At 43.1% G+C, this 20697-nt stretch overlaps 1 pseudogene; it reads left to right on the forward strand.

Annotated features, from left to right (window-relative positions):
• The first annotated feature begins 11612 nt into the window (after positions 1–11612).
• On the forward strand, positions 11613–12038 carry LOC127691974 (uncharacterized protein C1orf115 homolog; annotated as a pseudogene).
• Positions 12039–20697: the final 8659 nt, after the last annotated feature.

A 20697-nucleotide genomic window follows, 5' to 3' on the forward strand; every position in this document is an offset into this window, starting at 1 on the left:
TATCTGCCAACCCACGCATTGTATGGGCGTAGTTTAGACTAGAAGATTTTTGTGTTGGGAATGACTGTGAAATGGTTTCTATCATCAGTTTCCTTTCCAAATCCGTGGCAATTTGTTTAGAAAATTGAAGAGGAATATGAACTGTTTGATATGGGAGAATCCAAGGAAGGATTTCTCCTCTCTAGGTGGAATTGTACCTATCTGTCAAACATATCTGGTTACTCTGAGTCAATTTTCGTTCTCATACATATTTTGAGAGCAGGAAGAAGAAACATTGTCTCGATATAGGATCATTATAACTGCTAAGATTTCAGGTCAGTATGATAAGAAAAATAAGAATACACATAATCTGTTCAAAACCAGCTCCACACACAGCAGGCACAGCAGGCTCACACGCCGTCTCAGCTTTATCATTGGATCACGGGCTGTGATTATGTATTTTACATACACTTCATTAGCATGCAGATCGGGGGTTATAATTAGACTCACTTGATATATTGGGGGATCTCCCATGTGCACAGCCTTACAGGACACAAATTCTTAAGATACAGAACTTCTGAGAGATGCCAAGTTTCAGTTGGGCTCCCACAGCTTTGCCCAGGCTGCTCTATGTCTTTTCTTATAAAATACAGTTTTAGCAAAGAACCTAGTAAACGCCTCCCCGTGACCTTATGATCAGCCTCAATTCTGATCCAGGGTCCTCATCCTCCACCGTCCTTGGGGGAATGTCCAATCACCCAGCCCTGTCCTGAAGCAGGATCTTATAGGTTGGGTGAGGTAGAATTTACCCTGGTCCTGATGTTTCCTGCCCGAGGTTGCTCTCCGTTGCTGTTATAAACAGCATGACCAAAAGCAACTTGGTGAGGAAATGGCTCATTTCATCTACAGTCTATCATCAAGAGAAGCTAGGGCAGGAACCCAAGGTAGGGGATAGAAGCAAAAATGCTGCCCTTCCCCTTCCCTCTCCCCCTCCCCATCTCCTTCCCCTTCCCCCTCTCCTTCCTTCCCCTCCCCCTCCCCCTCTCCCTCTCCCCTTCTCTCTCCCCCCTACTCTTCTCCCCCTCCCCTCCCCCTTTCCCTCTCCTCTCTCTCTCTCTCTCTCTCTTTCTCTCTCTCTCTCTCTCTCTCTCTCTCTCTCTCTCTCTCTCTCGTTTTGTTTTGTTTTTAGACAAAGACTTAATGTGTAGTCTTAGTTGACCTGGATCTTGCTTTGTTACCAAGCCATGGTGATCTTTCTGCCTCTGCCTTCTGACTGCGAGGATTAGAAGAAATGCATTTCCATCGGGCTTCAGCTGGCTTTTACCATACATCTACTTAGTGCCTGGTACTCTTTAGCTTGCTCTGCTAGCTTTTGTCACACTGCCTACAGTGGGTTGGCTCCTTCTACATTAATTAACAATCAATAAAATGCCCCATATACCAATCTCACGGAGGCAATTCCTCAGTTGAGATTCCCTCTTCCCAAGGATGAGCTGACAACCTAAAGCAGCCATCACATTTCCTCTTACCAGTTATCCAGCCGCTCCCCCCAGCCTCCTCTGTGGCTATAAATCCCTACTTGCCTGCTGATATTCAGAGTTTTCAATGTCCCCCAACACCTCAGTGACCTTACTATAGTATTCATGAGATTAAAATTTATCACTATTTTTTCTGGTTTGTTTTGTGCTCCAGTGCAAGGGATTGAACCCAGGACCTCATGCACACTAGACAGATAGTCTATTGCCAGGCTACATTCCCAGACTCCAGTCATGATCTGTAACAAGCAGACTGAGTAATTTTTAAGATATTCTTCCTGTCAGGAACCCATACACCAGCAAAGGGTTTGGAAGGAAGTTGAGGGAAAATAGCTACAAAACACTACAGTGAGGAGACGCTAAGGCTCATAAACACTGCAAGCAAGTACAAAGTTGAATAAAGATTCTACCTGGGGATCCATCCCATATACAGTTAACAAACCCAGACACTATTGTGGATGCCAATAAATGCTTGCTGACAGGAGCCTGATCTAGCTGTCTCCTGAGAGGCTCTGCCAGTGCCTGACAAATACAGAAGTGGATGCTCACAGCCAACCATTGGACTGAGCACAAGGTCCCCAATGGAGGAGCTAGAGAAAGGACCCAAGGAGCTGAAGGGGTTTGCAGCCCCATATGAACAACAATATGAACCAACCAGTACCCCCAGAGCTCCCAGGCACTAAACCACCAACCAAAGAGTACACATGGAGGGACCCATGGCTCCAGCTGCATATGTAACAGAGGATGGCCTTGTCAGACATCAATGGTAAAAGAAGCCCTTGGTTCTGTGAAAGGTGGATGCCCCAGTGCAGGGGAATGCCAGGACAGGGAATTGGGAGTGGGAGGGATAGTGAGGAAGGGGAGGGGATAGGGGGTTTTTCAGGGTGGAGAGGGGATAACATTTGATATGTAAATAAAGAAAATATCTCAGGAAAAAAGAAAAATATATAAGACAGAGAGAGAGAGAAGGAGGGAAGGAGAGACAGAGACAGAGACTACCTGAGAGGAATCCAGCAATCGTTCCTTTGGATCTGGGCTTTGGGATTTAGAGAGGGCTCTTGACAAAATGGTCAAGAGAGATGGACAGAACATTTCAAGGCAGCCTGACAGAGATTTGAGTTGTAGTCTATGTATACTGTGTAGAGAAACAATTTCTTCCTCTGCAGTATCAGAGGCTGGAAAATCCAAGGTCAACACACCGGCAAGTTTGCCGTGAGATTTGTCTTTGCTCCTAAGACGCCTTCTTTCTGCACTCTCAAGTGGCAGAGCAGGAGGTGGGGGCAGGTACCCACAGCTGAGCCTATAGGTAGAGGTGGAAGTAGGGCTAGGTAACTTTCTAAATTGCTTTTATAAGGATATTGATCCCATTGCAAGGGCAGATTCTTAGGGGCTTAATTACCTCCCCAAATGCTTCATCTCAATGCCGCCACGGAGGAGATTGTTACAGTGGGAGTTAAGGAGAGAGAGAGAGACAGAAATTTACACCTTAGCAGAAAAGTGCATCAAGAGAACAGTGACCCAATATAACATGTTATTTATATACCCCATACAGTTATAGTTATTGGACAGTCACGAGATTGCTATTTTAATGAACTATTTTAAATAACATAATCAGTTGCCTTAAAACTTGATAAGAGATTGATCAAAGTTTAAGTAATTGTTCTAATCTTCATAGTAAGAACATATACTCAAATATGCACTCATGGTTTCTATGAACATTCATCTGTTGCAGCAGCTAAAACTTTCCAGGGCTCTGTTGAATGCCCATGAGAAATAGTCACAAACCATTAAATTAATCCCTTTCCTGAATCATCACATTTCCGCTTGGCAATTGCAAGCTGTACTATGGTAATTTTTATATTTAATAGTTACAGTGGCTACCTTCTCATAAAATAATCGATTCATACACAGGAATAAATTGGTTGTGCAGCCCAGAAGTAGTGTGCTAAACAAATGAAGTGAAATGAAATTTGATTATAATAAATCTAATATGGTAAATGGCATATTTAATAAAATCCATTGCTCTGCACAGATAAGGAATCCCTGATATAGATGTGTCAAGTAAAATGTTAATTACATCATGGGAAAATTACATAAGAGCTCATCGTTAGTGGAAAAGCTAGGAAGACTACATAATTACTTCATTGAAAAATTAAATAGTATCGTGCTTTTTATAAAAAGCTAAGCTTAGAATCTTAATAAAATTTTAGCCTAGCTTTTAAAAAAAGCGTGTTCTTTTCAAGTGCCACAATATGAAATACTAAGTAGATGGAACAAGACTAGCAGAACTATTTGAAATAATATTTCCAAACTGCAATTCCAAAGTAAAATTCACTTATTCAAATACATTCCAAGATGATCAACACCATGTCATTGCAGGTATCAGAAATTTTGTTTGAAAGATGAATTATTCTTCTACACTTCCATTCCAAACCATTGTAAATTAAGATTAGACTTTGCACATCAGAATATTTGTTGAGATTTGATTTGCTCATTCTTATTCATTTGAGATGAATTTGGTACACAGACATAATTGTTTTCCTGGAGCTTTATTTTAGTTATTTATATCCTAGTCTTCTCCCACAATTATTTATAGTCATTTAGAGAGCTATGTACAATATTATAAGATAAAGTTAAAAATGATGAGGAAATCAGTTTCGTGGGTAAAGTGCATGCTTGAGGGCCTGAGTTCCAATCCTCAGAACCTATATCAAAGGCAGATGCTATAGTTTAATAAGCATTTGTAATCCCAGTGTGAGGGCTGGAGAGATGGCTCAGTGGTTAAGAGCACCGACTGCTCTTCTAGAGGTCCTGAGTTCAACTCCCAGTAATCACATGGTGGCTCACAACCATCTGTAATGGTATCTGATGCCCTCTTCTGGTGTGTCTGAAGACAGTGACAGTGTAATCCCAGTGTGCCTATGGAAACAGGGTTTCTCCAGAACCTCAAAGCCAGATAAGCTGCCTTACAACATCTCAAAGAGACCATATCTTGAGCAAGAAGAAAGACAAGGACTAACACTTGAGGTTGTCTTCTGATCTCTGCACCCCAACCATGTCATATGCATACACACACACACACATATACATACATACATACTCATACACACATATGCATACAAAAACATACATCCACACAAACACATACACACACAAGCACACATATACACACATACTCATGTACACACACAAACACACATCTACACACATACTTATGCACACACATACACAGACATATACACCCATACATACTCACACACAAATACACACATACACATACTCATACACACATGTACAGTCACTCATATACACATGCACACATATACACATATTTACTCACATGCACACACACACAAATTAATGAGGAAAATGAAGTAAGTAGAAAGGGAGGAAGTTCTGTGAAGCCTGAGTAAGTCTGTACACACATGTAGCATGAAGCCCCCCACTCTTCACACTCTTATGGTGACTAGGCTCAATTTTGTTTCCGGGATTTCTAAGGAATTATTATGTAGAGTATACTGGGCATCAGAAGCCATAAGGGAGATCCCAACTTAGGATTTCATAAAGGAGAACTGGATACAGCACAATTTCTAGCCCCTCATGTTCTTCAGGCAGGAGATAGACACTTCTCGAACTTGAGGATGCTTCAACAGGTAGGGAGAATGACAGTATTAAGTTTTCATAGCTGGGTCACAAAATGTGACTCTCTCCTGGCCCTCTCTGGCCCTGCCCCTTCCGTCTTTGCTCTGATTTGGAATCCAACCACTATGTATAACAAATCATATGCACCACGCACAGAATCCATAGCTTGGAGCTTTCGCGTCTTCCAGACGAACCTGCAAACATCCTGGAGCTGAAACAGGTCACTCACTGTTTCTTCTTGGAGTTCCTAGAGCAGAGAATTTGTGACCAAAATAAACGATCATCTTCCACAGCAAGTTTTAAGGTCATTTATTAGAGCATGGAATACACCTTGAGACAAAACAAACTGGCAGACGATCATCCCCATGTTTGAGAGACCGGAGAAAACGTTCTCTCCTGGGCACTGATAGTGACATGAACAGTGTCCCTCACTACATTTGTACAGCAGCACAGGACAGTCCTGGGGTCTCACCTTGGTGACATTTGGAGAGATAGACTGTAGTGGGCCAAAGGGCAAAGAGATAAAAACAATCACAAAAAGAAGCAGGACCGCAGCTTGTGTTTATAACTCTCTGATGGCCTGACTGTGCAAAGGTAGGTTGTGGGGGCCAGAGGCCACTCTCGGGGCTAGCTCAAGTCCTCTGACAGTGCTGAGGAAGGTGGGTAACAGTACATGGGTAACAGGCAACTTCTGCTTGTTTTCAATTGATGCTTCAAACACCCGCACTTATAAAATGCTAATTTTTAAAAATTAAGCGTTTGTGAAGGACGTGGGGTTGGTAGCTCAGAAGTACAGTATGTGCTGTCCTGCACAGACCCTAGATTAGATCCCCAGTGCTAGAGAAGAACAAAAAAATCAAAAAACAAAGTGTTAATGATGGGGAATGTCTTTAATCCCAGCACCCGGAGGCAGAGGCAGGTGGATCTCTGTGAGTCTGGGCTCAGCCTGATTGAAACGGCAAGCTCCAGTCAAGCCAGGGTTACATAGTGAGACCCTGTCTCAAGGAGGCGAAAAAAGAAAAACTGTTGAGGTTTTACTTGTATGTGGAGAATTTATATTGTGGCCTTACAAATCTGAGTTGGATTTCTGAGTGTTTCCCTCTCGTTGGCTTTTGCTTGAGTGGTGCCCACTGCCACAGCTTTGGAGAAGATGAACGTGATCTTTTGTTTTTCCTTTCTGGTTCCTAGCAACCACAAGCTCATCTTTTAAGGCGTTCCTTGTTGCTCATGTAGGACTAACTTAATCACCATCATCCTTTATGCAAATCTGAGCGTTGGTGTGTGTGTGTGTGTGTGTGTGTGCGCGCGCGCATGTGTGTGCATGCATGTGCATACGTGTGCATGCATGTGTTGCTTAGGTAGTGAGCAGAGCATGTGCCATTCTGGCTCTGATTGGTTGAACCCCCTGGTGCTTGTTCTATTCTAAGTAGCTGCGAGTACCCAGTTTGTATGGTTCTAGAGGTTTATCGTCATTACGTATGATTTGTAACACATACATCGGCGTGACCATGACAGGAGCGTGTGGCTGCCTCCAGGGATGGTCTAGGTTTCCTGGTGTTATGTATGCACGCTGTCTCTCTTGCTATCTTGCAGAGGAATCACTTCTTTCAGAATGTTTGATGGTCTTTCCTCTGACAAGTTTACTTGGTATGGCCAGGTCAAGTTCAGGGTCTAGACTGTGAATCCGATTCAGCACATTTTCTCCAACTGTGACTGGGGTAGGTGTCATATCTACTTAGGAAAATAAAAGTGGGCTTTGTAAGTTCTTCTACCAAAGAACGGAACCCAAAGATAATATTAGATCTTCACATTTGTAATTGGTATCTGATTCAATACATTTTCCCTGAACATAAACCTTCTAAGGTAGAAAGAATAAGGACATCTGTAATACTTATTTTATTTTATAGTTTGTTTTGTTTTGCTTTGCTTTGTTTTGTGGTATTGGATACTGAACCCAGGGATGGATATATGATGTATACGATGTATATATGTGTGTGTGTGTGTGTGTGTGTGTGTATACATATATTCACTGAACTACATTCCCACATTGTCTTTAAAATAGTAATTTTCTTCTTTTTCAAAATTATAATATTTTAAAAACAGTATTTTCCCCTTTTCCTTTCCCCCTTCCATCCTGCTGGTGCACACTCCTTTCCTCTTTCTCAAATTCATGGTGTCTTTTTCTTTCATCGTTGTTATGCATACATCAATATATATATATATATATATATTCCTAAATACATAAATACAAGGAGTCTGTAAAATGCTTCTACCCCTGTGTATATGATTTGAGGGCTGGCCACTTGGTACTCGGTGGCTAAGACCGTGTCTGCTGCTCTCTCTGTTCCCCTGTCGCCCACGGTTCTTTGTCTGCGGTTGCGGGCTCACAAGGTTCGTTCCCCTCTTCTGTGTCAGTATCTCCGATGTCTTAGGTGCTCAGGTCTTGTTTAGGCAACTACCTGTCAACTCATAAACCAGAATCAATGGCACTCGAGTGAGCTAGGAACATGATATTGATTATCAGGATGATAGGAAAAATAAGACAGAAGTGGGAGAGTGGTTCCAGATTAAATTCCTCAGTCAGAAATCATGGGCTTCTTGAGGCTTGGTGGGAGGGCTACACAAGTGGGTCAAGGAAGATGACCAGATGGAGCCCATCACACAAGATGGAGGTCTTGTAAAGAGGTGCATACATCTGCTGGAACACCAAACCCTAAACTGGAGAAGGGACTGGATTTAGCTTTCTCTCATTCCCTTCGGAATTCCCACAAGACAGACAAACCCTCTCACAGATACCTTCCAGGAGTAAGGCCCAAGGGTTAGATACCCTTTTCCATTTCTTTCTACCCTAGGATTATGAGAAGGCTTAGAAGCCTAGACTATATCTTTTTTATTTTTCTTTCTTATATTTTTATTATTCTTTAATCTTTTTTTACAGTCCAGTCATTATTCCAGTCTCAGTCTTCACTCTTGACTGTTCCTCATTCCATATCTCCTCCCCCTGTACCCGCCCCCCAGTATCCAAGAGGATGTCTCACCCATACCCACCCCTACCCCACCAGACCTCCCCACTCCCTGGGGCCTCAGGTATCTCAAAGGTTATGTGTATCTTCTCTCACTGAAGCCAGACCAGGCAGTCCTCTGCTGTATATGTGTGTGAGGCCTCATATCAGCTGGTGTATGCTGCCTGGTTGATGGCTCAGTGTCTGAGAGATCTCAGGAGTCCAGGTTAGTTGAGACTGCCGGTCTTCCTATGGGGTCACCTTCCTCCTTGGTTTCTTCCAGCCTTTCCTTAATTCAATGACAGGGATCCCCAGCTTCTGTGTATAAGTACCTGCATTTGACTCTTTCAGCTGCTTGTTGGGCCTCTCGGAGGACACCATGCTAGGCTCCTGCCTAGACTATACCTTAATTAGAAATATGTATATATTTATATATATATATATATATATATATATATATATATATATATATATATATATATATATACCCAACACACACAATGGAAAGCTAAGAATTAAGGCCTGCTTAAGGCAATTCCTCTTGATCTTCATGAGAATCTGAAACTAAAAGATCCCCACACCCAGACCATCAGCTATGCCTTTATCACCAAAGTAAGTAACCAATCCGGAATCAAGCTCCTGGGGGTGGAGGCAGTGAGCATGCTCTAATGAGCTTCCCGTTCTTCAACTCTTGGTTTATTAAACTTCACAGAGTAGTGAATGATTCACAGAGTCTGTGCTCAAGATGGTCTTTCTAGACAGTCGGCACAGGCTAGTTATTGCTAGAAACACCCTAACAAGCACGCCTAGAAACATATTTTGATAATCTCCCAGGCTATCCCCCCTCCAGTAAGCTGCTGATCAAGATTAGCTGCCACATATGTGAAAAGACCAGCACATAAGTACTGTTGAGTATTTTATTAGAAATAGAAAAAAAAACATTGAATAGCAAGTCTGCACCACTAAAACAATGGCGAGTTGGGATTTGTGTATAAGCTTATCTGAAAAATGAGTGGAAAAAAGTTGGCCCTGGGAATGGAGTCTGGGAATGAAAACACAAAGAAAATAAAAGTGAGAAGAAAATTAGAGAAATATATTTGAAAGGCATTGCCTACTCTAGTAGTGACCAACTCCAATCAAGTGCCTAGATCCTACACAGGGAGAGGATTTCAACCGCAAGAGCCCTGGGACCCAGCCCCTTGAGAGTAGACTTGTGCTCAAAGCACATATACTAAAAGAAGACACGTTTTTCAGTTTGTATCACTGGGGATTTGTCTTTCTTCTGCTTGGCAATAGCCTGTGTTAAAGGAAACACAGAAAGATAGACATGGACCCATCCCCGGGAATCTGCAGTTTGTCTTATGTCAACTTCATTTCAGATGGACCATAAATACCCCCCTTTCTCTCCAATTACAGGATCTCTGATACAGACAACAATAAGAAGAAAATATGAAGTAGTGATAAATCCTTGGACTCAAAGAGAACCCTGTCCTCAAATGCAGGTGAACATTTTTTGTAGCATGATTTCTACCATTCCACTATCCTGCTCCATCTGGTTCTTACTGTCATAAAAGACAAAGTGGGAGGGGCCAGAATGGGACCTTAATCTTCTGTCTGAAAATCCAGGTCCCTTCATCACTAATTTGTGCTTTTGCATTACAATGACTACTTGATTATTTAAAAATGCAAGCAATCAGTCCTATTTGAATTGTCCAATTTACTGCCCATTGGTGGACCAGAAGTGTACCTTTGAAGATGATGATAGTAATAGCAGTCAATTCTTACTGAATACTTACATTATTGTTGTAAGGGTTGTCTATGTCCCAACTCATTTAATCATGAGTTCAAATTCTGAAGAACTTACATTTACAGAGCAATTATCCATTCAACTGGGGGGTAGTTATGAAAGTAGTAAAAGAAATGTTGGCTTTGGAATAGAAAACAAAAGAAGCATTATTTTTAACTTTGTAGTGTTGTATTAAAGCATGTTTAGTGCATCAAACAGAACCCATTCCATGGTCATTTTTATAAAGCATCTCTTGGTTTGGGGAGCAACATGAGAAAACGCTGTTATTATATATATTTATCAAGTGTAGAGATAAGTTTTTGATAGGTATTTAAGAAGCGGTTGGCCATCCAGGATGGAATCCTGATCCGCACTTTTCTCTGGGCACCATGTTGCAACTCAAGAGTTTCCCTTGAATCTCAAGCAATCTCTAAGCACTACAGATGTATAATGGCGAGGCACCCGTTCACACATTTAGTTTGCGTGTTTCATTATGACCAACTTCAAACGAATCAAGTGCCCAGATCCTGTACAATGAGAGGACCTCAGCAACAAGAGCCCCGAGACCCAGCCGCTGGAGAGGAGACTGGAGCATGCTCTTAGTTTGGAATGAGAGAGCTTTCACTTTGTGCTAGCTGAAGTACTGACTCGACAATGAGACTGTCGTCTGGGAACGGTGACTTCACCGGCTTGCTTGTTTTCTATTTGAATAGATTTCTGAGGCATTTCTCTTGAAAAACAGCGAGACTCAATTTCGCACCCTGTAAATTATTTCTACTTTAAAATCACACTCTCTCACTAGACTCCTTTGCCAACCAGGCCTCAGTGGCTAAAAGATCTCCAACCAGTGAGCAGAGAAATGAGGAGACCAACCCTCTCTGCTCAGGGATTCATCTTTCTCTTAGACCCCAAACACATGCCCAGACCACATCACATTTAATTTGGCTCTGGAGAACCAGAAACTAATCAATGCTGGCATTTCAATTGTCTAACTGCAGGCCAGTAGGTGAATAGTATAAAACTAATAGAAATAAACTAATCCAAGCCAGCAAATTACCATATGAAGAAACTGAACTTAAAACACAGACCCTTGTTCTAGTTCTGATATTGGGGGGGGGGGGGGTGAGTTGCTGATGTAATATATATTTATGCTTATAAGGCAATGAATTGAAAGTAACACACACACACACACACACACACACACACTGGTCATAAGTATATAGAAGAGCAAAAGATATTGAAAGTTTAATACAGACCTGAGAAATACCAATACAGACTTGATGACACCAATAGGCATGATAATGTAGAAGGGGAAAATTTATCACAGGGAAACCTCACCCCTAGACAAAGAACTCGAAGCAACTAAGGAATACTGAGAGCAAGAGAAATCGTCTTCCCCAGGAAAGAGCATACAAATTGGTTTTTCAATACCAAATGCTTTGCCCTGAAAACATACATGCAAATAACATTACACAGATTTAGCAAGCTTATTTTTGTACGTATTTGTTTATATTATATACAAATGCATGTGTGTATTCATATACATACACATGCCATGAATTTGAAAGAGGAAATGTACATAGAACGTCTTCGAGTGAGGGGAAGGGTAAATTATACAATTATATTATAAAATAAAAAACTATAATTAACAAATGTTGAGGCGGCATCATGACGGTGGGCGCCCGACTCTGAAGCAAGGCAGTGAGCAGCTTGTTGGGCCGAGAGCCCTTGGGATGATCGTACTGGGCCAGTGACAAGGAGACAGATGTCATAGTGGAGTGCCTGGAGGGTGAGGACGAGGAACTGGTGAACCAGGACTTTTAGCGTGAAGAGGGTGGACAGTGAGCAAGGACCCCGAGCACATGCAGGGTGCACCTGGCTTCACTGCCCAAGTGCTATGACTCCCTGGAGGAGCCCATGCCAGGCGACAAGCCCAAGAAGAGGTACAGGCGAAAACCGAAGAAGTATGGCAAGAATTTCGGAAAGGCCATCGGCAAAGGGTGCCGGTACATTTTCACTGGCCTGTAAGAACATGCTGCAGCGTATTCCGCCCCTTTTGGAGTGGCCACCAGCGTGGTGTCCTTCATGGACTAACCAGAGCTGCAGGGGCAGGTGACACCAAAGTGCTTCTGCCTAGGAGATAGTGTGAATCCACCAGCACTTCAGACTCAAACTCATGGGAACTGGGAACGCAGAAGAGGAATCCTGCTTCGTGTGCTATTGTTGGATTGGTTGACTATGAGGCAGGAGCCGTCCCCTCTCATCCGCTGTCCGCTCATCCGCTGAGCCAGTCTTGGACTCGGGTGGATCCAGGAGTCAACTTTGCAGAGAATTAGGCCACCGTCAGGTTGGGGTTAGGATGGAGTTTGCTTCCTGTGCTAGTTAGAGCCTTTTGGGGATACGTGTAAGCAGGCTGTGGCAGGTCTGGGGTCTGAGTCATGCGGCTAGTGGGTGAGTTTGAGGGAGGAGGACCCAGACCTCTAATGTGATGGTTGCTAGTTTCTGAAAAAGGTGGTGGGTTGACGGCACTAGCCTTGGCCTTCCTTGATCCTTTCATTGAGTACAGCGAGGAAGCTGTTTGTTTTAGAAGTCTATCTCCCCATCTCTTTTCTTCACTCAGACTGTCATCTGGGAGTTTAATTACATGTTTGGGAAGAAAGAAGGAAGGAAACCATCTTTAAAGACCATGATGCTTTGTAACGTGAGTTCACAGCTGTGTGGGGACAAACAAAAGAAGATCGAAGTGTATCATTTTCACCCATCTATGTAAGGAGGGAGGGAGGTCGGGGCCAGAAGCAAGCTGGGAGACTGCAGCAGGTGGTTTTCCAGCTGGAACCTGGGCCAGCAAGGTCTGGGCCAGCTAATGTGTTCAGAGCTGTCAGGACTCCTGTGGGTGTGGCTGGCCATGCCAGTTCACTGCAACAGGTACCTAAGTCCCCCATTTGCTTTAGGAGAAAGGAGAGAGACAGAGACAGAGAGACAGAGAGACAGAGAGAGAGACAGAGAGAGAGAGACAGAGACAGGGAGAGACAGAGAGACAAAGACAGAGAGACAGAGACAGAGACAGACAGAGAAACAGAGAAACAGAGGGAGAGACAGACAGACAGAGAGAGACAGAGACAGAGAGACAGAGAGAGACAGAGACAGAGACAGAGAGACTGAGACAGAGACAGACAGAAACAGAGAGACAGAGAAACAGAGGGAGAGACAGAGAGAGACAGAGAAAGATAGAGACAGAGAGAGACAGACAGACATAGAGATAGACAGAGACAGAGAGAAAGACACAGAGAGACAGAGACAGAGAGAGAAACAGAGAGAGAGAAACACACAGAGAAACACACAGAGAGAAACAGAGAGAGAGAAACAGAGAGAGACTCATGAGAACTGATGTATATTTAGAGGAGGAAGCAGTAAGTAATAAGTAGGCATGAAGAAAGCCATAAAAGCCAAGAAGGACATTGGAAAAGCAATGGACGTTTGGGGCTAGGCATGGATGCTTACCATAGGGATTTTCTTGGGAGGACTGGGCTAGTTGTATGGGGGACCAGAGTCACCATGGTGGTTGAGTTCATCCCTCTTAGGCCTGCAGCTCACTTGGAGTCAAACATTAGTGTAGACAAGACACACAGCAAGGATGGTTGGTAGACTACCATGGAATGCTGGGAGAGGTGGAGAAGAAACCCTTAAAGTCATACTGGTGTGTGTCACAACTGTTTATAAAGTACCTCACAGAGAGGTTCTTTTTGCCATGACCATTGGCCAACCTCAACAGCAGGCAGGATGCCAACTTTGATTCTAGAATATTCAAGATCCAGAGAAGGTGTTGGGACCACTCTGCAGAATCCTGTCAGTCGGTTGGCCCGAGGCATCCTGGGTCACACAAAGCCATGATAGTCATACCTTACCCATTGAGTCCAACCATTAGGCACTGGCATGTGGGGAGGGTGGGAAAGGAGAGAGAAGACAATGGCAGTTGCCCATTTAAACCCAGCCCTGTTCTAAAGGCTCCCACTGAATATGCTGGGGCCCTAGAGTTGTGGGTTCACACTTGTGATGCTTGAGAGCTTGAGAGAGTTCTCAAGAGTGGTGCTTGCTGGAGAGCCCTAGGATGGGAAATGGAACGGTTAATAGGAGAAAGGGTCACATGGGGTTAGCTGCAAAGAGGAAGAAAGGAGAGGCTTTGCAGGGTGCCTCCCTGCCACTGGGCAGTGGGAGCCTGCAGCTGAGCCCCAAGGAGCCAACAACACTCTGCTCTGGTAGGGAGAGGTGTGGCCCCCAGGGGAGGGATGAGCAGTCAATGGTGCTTCCTTCCCTGGGAGTCTCTTCCTCCTCACCGCCCAAATTGCAAAAGCAGCAAAGTAAAGCACATCTAACTGGTGTCTCTCAAAGTCTGGCTAAGAATTAACTCAAAATGTCCAAAGTCAAAAGCTCTCAGGCACTGTCCTGGGACTCTGCCAGGTTTGCACCAAGGTGGACTTCAGTCCTGGAGCAGGCTGTGTGGTCACATCCCCTGTGTGGGACTCTTGGTTCTGTGGTCCGGTTCTTCCAGCCTGGAACCCTGGTTCCTGCAGCAGACTGCTCTTGTGTCCAGCAGCAGGGCCCACAACCCACTGCAGCTGAGTTTAACAGCTTAGCTTTCCCATTACTGGCTTCCAAACCCTTCCTCTGTGGAAGCCCTCCCTTGACTCTGGTGTAAATAAAAGTTCCATCTTGTCTGGTTTTCCTGTGGATAACAACAACAACAACAACAACAACAACAACAACAACTGTTGAATACAGCCAGGAGTTGTAGCACATGCCCAGAGAAGAAGCAAGCATACCCTTGTGAGTTCCAGGACAGCCTGCTCTACATAGCAAGTCCTGGGCCAGCCAGGGATATTCAGAGAGACCCTGTCTCAAAAACAAAAACAAAAACATTTAATGCAAACTCTCCAGCCTGGAAAAATTCAAAGTGTATTTTCTTTTTTTTTCTTTTTTTTTTTTAATTGAATATCATCTTCATTTACCTTGCCAGTGGTAAAACCTTTCCCAATATGCCCCTCCCCTAAGACCCCCCAACCCGTCCCCCTCCTCCTTCCCCCTGCCTCCATGCATATGCCCCTCCACCCAACACACTCCCACCTTCCACCCCCATGGTTTCCCTTCATTGGGGCCTCTGTTGAGTCTTTACCTGACCAAGGACCATTCCTCTGCCACATTTTTGGCTGGAACCATGTGTGCCCCTTGGTTGATGGTTAAGTCCCAGGGAGTCTTGGGGTGTCTGGGTGTCCGAAGTCATTGTTCTTCCCATGGGGCTGTAAACCCCTTCAGTTCCTCCGTACCACCCTCCAGATCCTCCATTGGGGGAGTCCCTCATGCCCAGTCCAATAGTTGGTTGCTAACATCTGCCTCTGTATTTGTAAGGCTCTGGCAGGGCCCTTCCAGAGACAACCATGGCTTGCTCCTTTTGGTATGCACTTCTTGTCATCCATAAAAGTGTTGGGATTTGGTGATGAATCCCCAGGTAGGGCAGTCTCTGGGTGGCCTTTACTTCAGTCTCTGCTCCTTCCTTATGAGTCATAATGTAAATATCTGGGCTTCCCGATGGTCTTAGACTACCCTTGTAAAAAGGTCATTAGACAACACCCCACATACACAAAGTTGTTACAACCCACAAGCTGAAAAACCACTGTTTCAGAGGGCTTGTATCATTGCAACCAAGTTCCTGACAATCAGTCACTTGAGGAAAGAAGAACTACTTATTTTTGACTCATTGTGAGGAAGGTTGGATGCAGGACTATTATTCACTGGCTGACCACATTCTGTCTACAGTGGGGAATCAGAGACAGATGGATGCCTACGTACAGCTCCCTTTTTTCTTTTTCTTATTGTGGGGGACTGTAGCATATGGCATGGTGGGCTATGGCATTCCTAGCAAATCTTCCCTTCCCATCCTAACCTCTCTAGAGACTTCAGTACTCCCTGTGGATATGCGTCCTCGCTATTCTAAATCCAGTCAGGTTGATAATGAAGATTAACCTCCACCAGAGGGAGAACCAGGGCAGGGCAGGAAGGCTGCAGTGATGTGTAGGGTCTTTGTCACCAAAGAAACACGTCACCTCTTTTGAACATTGTAAAGAACCTTGCTGTCCTGGGCTGGCTCTCCTTCTTTAGTTCTTGTTAGACTCTCATTCACAGCACTAAAGACTAGGAAGGATGTCAGAAAGGTCATCCAATGTTATGGTGTCTGCAGACCTAAGGAAAGACTTAGCAGTACACATCTGAGCCAGTTAGTTAAGGCTTCTCTTTAGAATTTAGAAGAGTGGACACAATGGTGAGAATATAAAAAGGTTAGAGAGGGGAAAGCACCTTGTGGAAGGGCAAAGGACACTCAGCCTTAGGCAAAAGGCCAAGAAGCAGTGATTTGGAAGGCCAAGTAGGTCCTCAAGAGAGTTCGGAAGATGGGCCATGGACTGAACGGCAGTTTCCCGCTCTGTTCTCCTTTGTTTCTACATTATGGTCTATTTGTTTCTCTGCGTCCTTACCCATAGGCTACAGTGTAATCTCACATCATGTCTGACCTGTATTCATTTGCTAAGGCCAAGTGGACAGCTGATGGTAGCTGGAGAGAGAGAGAGAGAGAGAGAGAGAGAGAGAGAGAGAGAGAGAGAGGACGGACTGGTGACCACTTGTTGGTTGTCCATGCTCCAGTGGATGACCTAATATCCATGTACATAAAGGCAGTATTAATGAGACATAGTGAGATTAAAAAAAAAATAGAAGACATGCAGTTGGAAGGGGAATGTGCAGGGGAATTTTGGATTTAAAGATTATAGGCAATATTATTATGATGAAACATTGTATATATGTCTGAAACTCTCAAATAAGATATTTTAAAGAAACAAGGGCAGTAGGTCATTAATATTACCTTGGTAAATGAATTGTAGCATAAATACTCTGTTTTATGCTTTGTAACTTTTTATTAGAAAAAATTTGAAACTTACAAAAATAGGCCCCAACAAAAATAAGGAACCCGAAAGGTCTTGTTTTCTAGTCTTATAATCACCAACTCATGCTCAATCTTGGTTCATTCAACACTTCTATTTTATGTGTTTAAATATTCAACATTAAAAATACTTCCATCTATATTGTTTCCTTTGATTCTTTTAACAGCTATAAAAAGTAGGTTATGTGATTTTATATAAGAATCCCTAATAAATTTCTGTTTAATATACATGCCCATTTTAAAGACAGTAATGGGGGAAGTGGAATTTTAAATGCCAGTGTGGCCTTAATACCATTTTATTGGGTTTTTATACATTGTATTAGTAAGTGGAAAATGACAGATACTATCATGACGTATAGTTTTCTCAATTCAAAACAAAAAAACTGTTTTTTTTTTTCTTTTTAGGTAATTATTATGGTCAGGGATGGAGAGATGGTGCAGTAGTGAAACATTCATTCTGCCTTCCCAGAGGACCAGAGTTCAGTCCCCAGCACCCACATTAGGCAGCTCACAAGCACTAGCATCTCCAGCTCCAAGGGGTCCAACAATATTCTCTAGTCTCTGTGAGCATTGGCATTCACACACCTGCACATACACATCAAGTAGTGAAAATAAATTTTTAAAGGTGTACTGAGTAATGTCAGTCTCTAGTTTTGTAGAAAATGAGGTACTGATGACCTCCCTCAGGGTTACTCTACACAAATGGGATTCTCGTGGGATTGGAGAGATGACTTAGTATGTAAGAGCGATTGATATTCTATCAGAGAACCCAGGTTTGGTTCCCAGCACCCACATAGCAAATCACATCCATTCCTACCTCTAGTCCCAGGATCTGATACCCTCTTCTGATCTTCAAGGGCACCAGGCATGTGGTCCCTAGGCATGCATGTGGTCCCTAGGCATGCATACATGCAAGCTAATCATGCATTAGCACTCATGCATGCAAAAAATCCAAAAAGCAAGAGGCATTTTACTGAACAGACTACATTTTGTTCACAGCTGCAAATATCTGAAATTTTAAGAAAGCATTCTAATCTCAAAATATTCTGGGATAAAATAATAAATTGTAAAGTGTAATTTTTTTTAAAAAGGCAAGTTTTAAAAGGATAAGGAATTCAGATCTATGAAAATAGACAAATGAGCCATTTAAAATGTGTTCTGGATGTCATGATTCTGTCAGTTATCAAGTAAAACTGGAGGCATCTCTGAAATTCGAGGCTAGAAGCACTTGACATGTAGCTTTCTTTCATGTAGCTGTGTCTGATATTTGGACAGAAAGCACTCATGTTCACATACTTAGTTAACATGGTATCAACACCTTCATATTAAACCATTACTTATACATGAATTAGCTCTGAGTCTATCAACTGATTTGCACAACCACATCACCATCATTTAGCTATTTATAAACATGCAACTGTATAAGGGTATTTTTTTTACTCTTGATCTCTTTCTTGCTTGACTAAGAATACCAAGGATATCTGTCCCCAGTACCCACTTGAAGGTTGGTTTAGTCATACTTGCAAAACCCCAGGCTCAAATGTCAAGAAGGATCAATTCACCACGGTGGGCTAATCACCCTGCAATCTCTGTGCTACAGAGTCATGGCCGCAGAGTCCCTCATCACAGCAAAGGCAAATGTTTAGTTGGGATGAATGCTTTTCTTGCCAACTCCCCAGATGAGATTTTTTTTCACCTCTGTGTATTTGAGAACAAGTGAAGGCAGAGATACCGGCAATCCAAGGCTTCATTAGTACAGGAGAAGCAACGCTCACTTTGCTACACAAATAATTAGAGAGATTAAATGAGAATAAACACTGAGAGGAACTGCGGAGGCTCTGAAGTTGGATAATTATTTTAATTACTCTAGTGACTTCCACCAGCCTTCATTATCAGCCACAGATCAAATTGCAATTGTTTTATGTATGAATATCATGAGCGTGAGCTATGTGGAAAGGCACAGCAGATACCCAGGAATGGTGGGCCCTGAGCACGACACTTTCCTTAAGTTATCTACAGTGGTTCCCATTCCAGACCCTGATAAACTCTACATATTTTAAATACAATACGTTTTTCTATACTAGAAAGTGTTCAGGTCTGGGGTTGTCTTAGTTAGAGCTTTACTGTTGTGATGAGACACCGTGACCAAGGCAACTCTTATAAAGGGCAATATTTAATTAGGGCTGGCTTATACAGTCAGAGGTTCAGTCCATTATCATCAAGGCAGGAAGTACAGCAATATCCAGGCAGGCATGGAGCTAGAGAAGGAACTGAGAATTTTACATCTTGTTCTGAAGGGAACCATGAGAAGAATGATTCCAGGCAGCTAGGAGGAGGGTCTCAAAGCCCACCCCCACAGTGACACACTTCCTGTAACAAGGCTGTACCACCTAATAGTGCGCTCCCTGGGCCAAACATATTCAAACCACCACAGGGGTTTTTGTTCTTCTGATACATTCTTAATAGCTTTGCATCTTTGCTTAGATTTGATTATGAATGATTTGAGGTCACATTTTGAGTAACTGAATGTAAAACAGTATGGCACATTTAGACATTTGAAATAAATGTCACTTAGAATCACACCATCTTTATTGCATATGCTTTATTTAGGGTAAACCAATTTCTCAGTTCCACATCTCCCTGTACCAACTTAGGAAGAAAGTAGCCCACAGCACCTGAGATTGCTTCCTTACGTGTAGGGCCAACTATAGCCAGTCTTGCTCAGAAAATACCTTTCATTTTATACCTGTGACAATTATGATTCACAGAGATTTCCCAGGTAATGCCACTTCTGGAAAATTACTTTGTGCCCAGTTTTATCTCCTCCCTTGGGGATTGTCTAACTTACCCCCATTTAATATTTTCAAAATCCCATGAAGTATATTATATATTACTACCTACCTCCATTTCCAGATAAGGAAACTAAGTAGAGAGGACAAGGAGTGGGACGTGGGGTACAGAGGGAGGGAGAGAGAGAGGGAGGGAGGGAGGGAGGGAGGGACGGAGGGAGGGAGGGAGGGAGGGAAGGAGAGAGAGAGGGAGGGAGAGAGGGAGAGAGAGATGAGAGAGGAATAGAGGGAAGAAGGGAGGGAGAGAGAAAGGGGGGATCAATGAGAACAAAGTAAAACAATGTATAGCAATATGTATAAAGAAGACAAGAGGAAATCTGTTACTTTGTACCTATTACTGGCTTCTGTTGCTAAAAGAAGACACCTTCACCAAAGAAACTTAAAGAAGAGGCTATAGGAACTTATATTTCCAGAGGCTGTGGGTAGGGAGCAGCAGGGTGTGTTCCTGAGCAGGAAGCTCTCACATCTCAACAGGCAACCAAGCCAAGAAAGCAAAGTAGATGCTTCCTCTCAAAGCCCACCCCCAGTACACAGATGGTCCAGCAAGGCTACACCTCCTACATTTAAACAGGTGAATCTAGAAGAGGCTTTTTCATCCAAAACACCATAGAATGCTAACCTAAGAAATCAAAATATTTTTTTCTAAAAATGAAACAGACTTTCAGAGGCTCCCTGACTCAATTTATAAAAGTTGAAGGTGACCTAACTGACAACCAAATCCAGGAAGGAAGACAATCACCAAGGGAGGAGATAGACACAAGGTACGGACTGTACTAAATAGTTTTATGCCAACTTGACAAGCTAAAGTTATTAGAGACAAGGGAATCTCAAGAAAATGCCTCTATGAGATCAGACTGCAGGCAAACCTGTAGGGCATTTTCTTATTTAGTCATTGGTGGGAAGAGGGCAACAGCCCATT

The sequence above is a fragment of the Apodemus sylvaticus genome, chromosome 9 (assembly GCF_947179515.1).
Source record: "Apodemus sylvaticus chromosome 9, mApoSyl1.1, whole genome shotgun sequence".
Lineage (NCBI taxonomy): Eukaryota > Metazoa > Chordata > Mammalia > Rodentia > Muridae > Apodemus > Apodemus sylvaticus.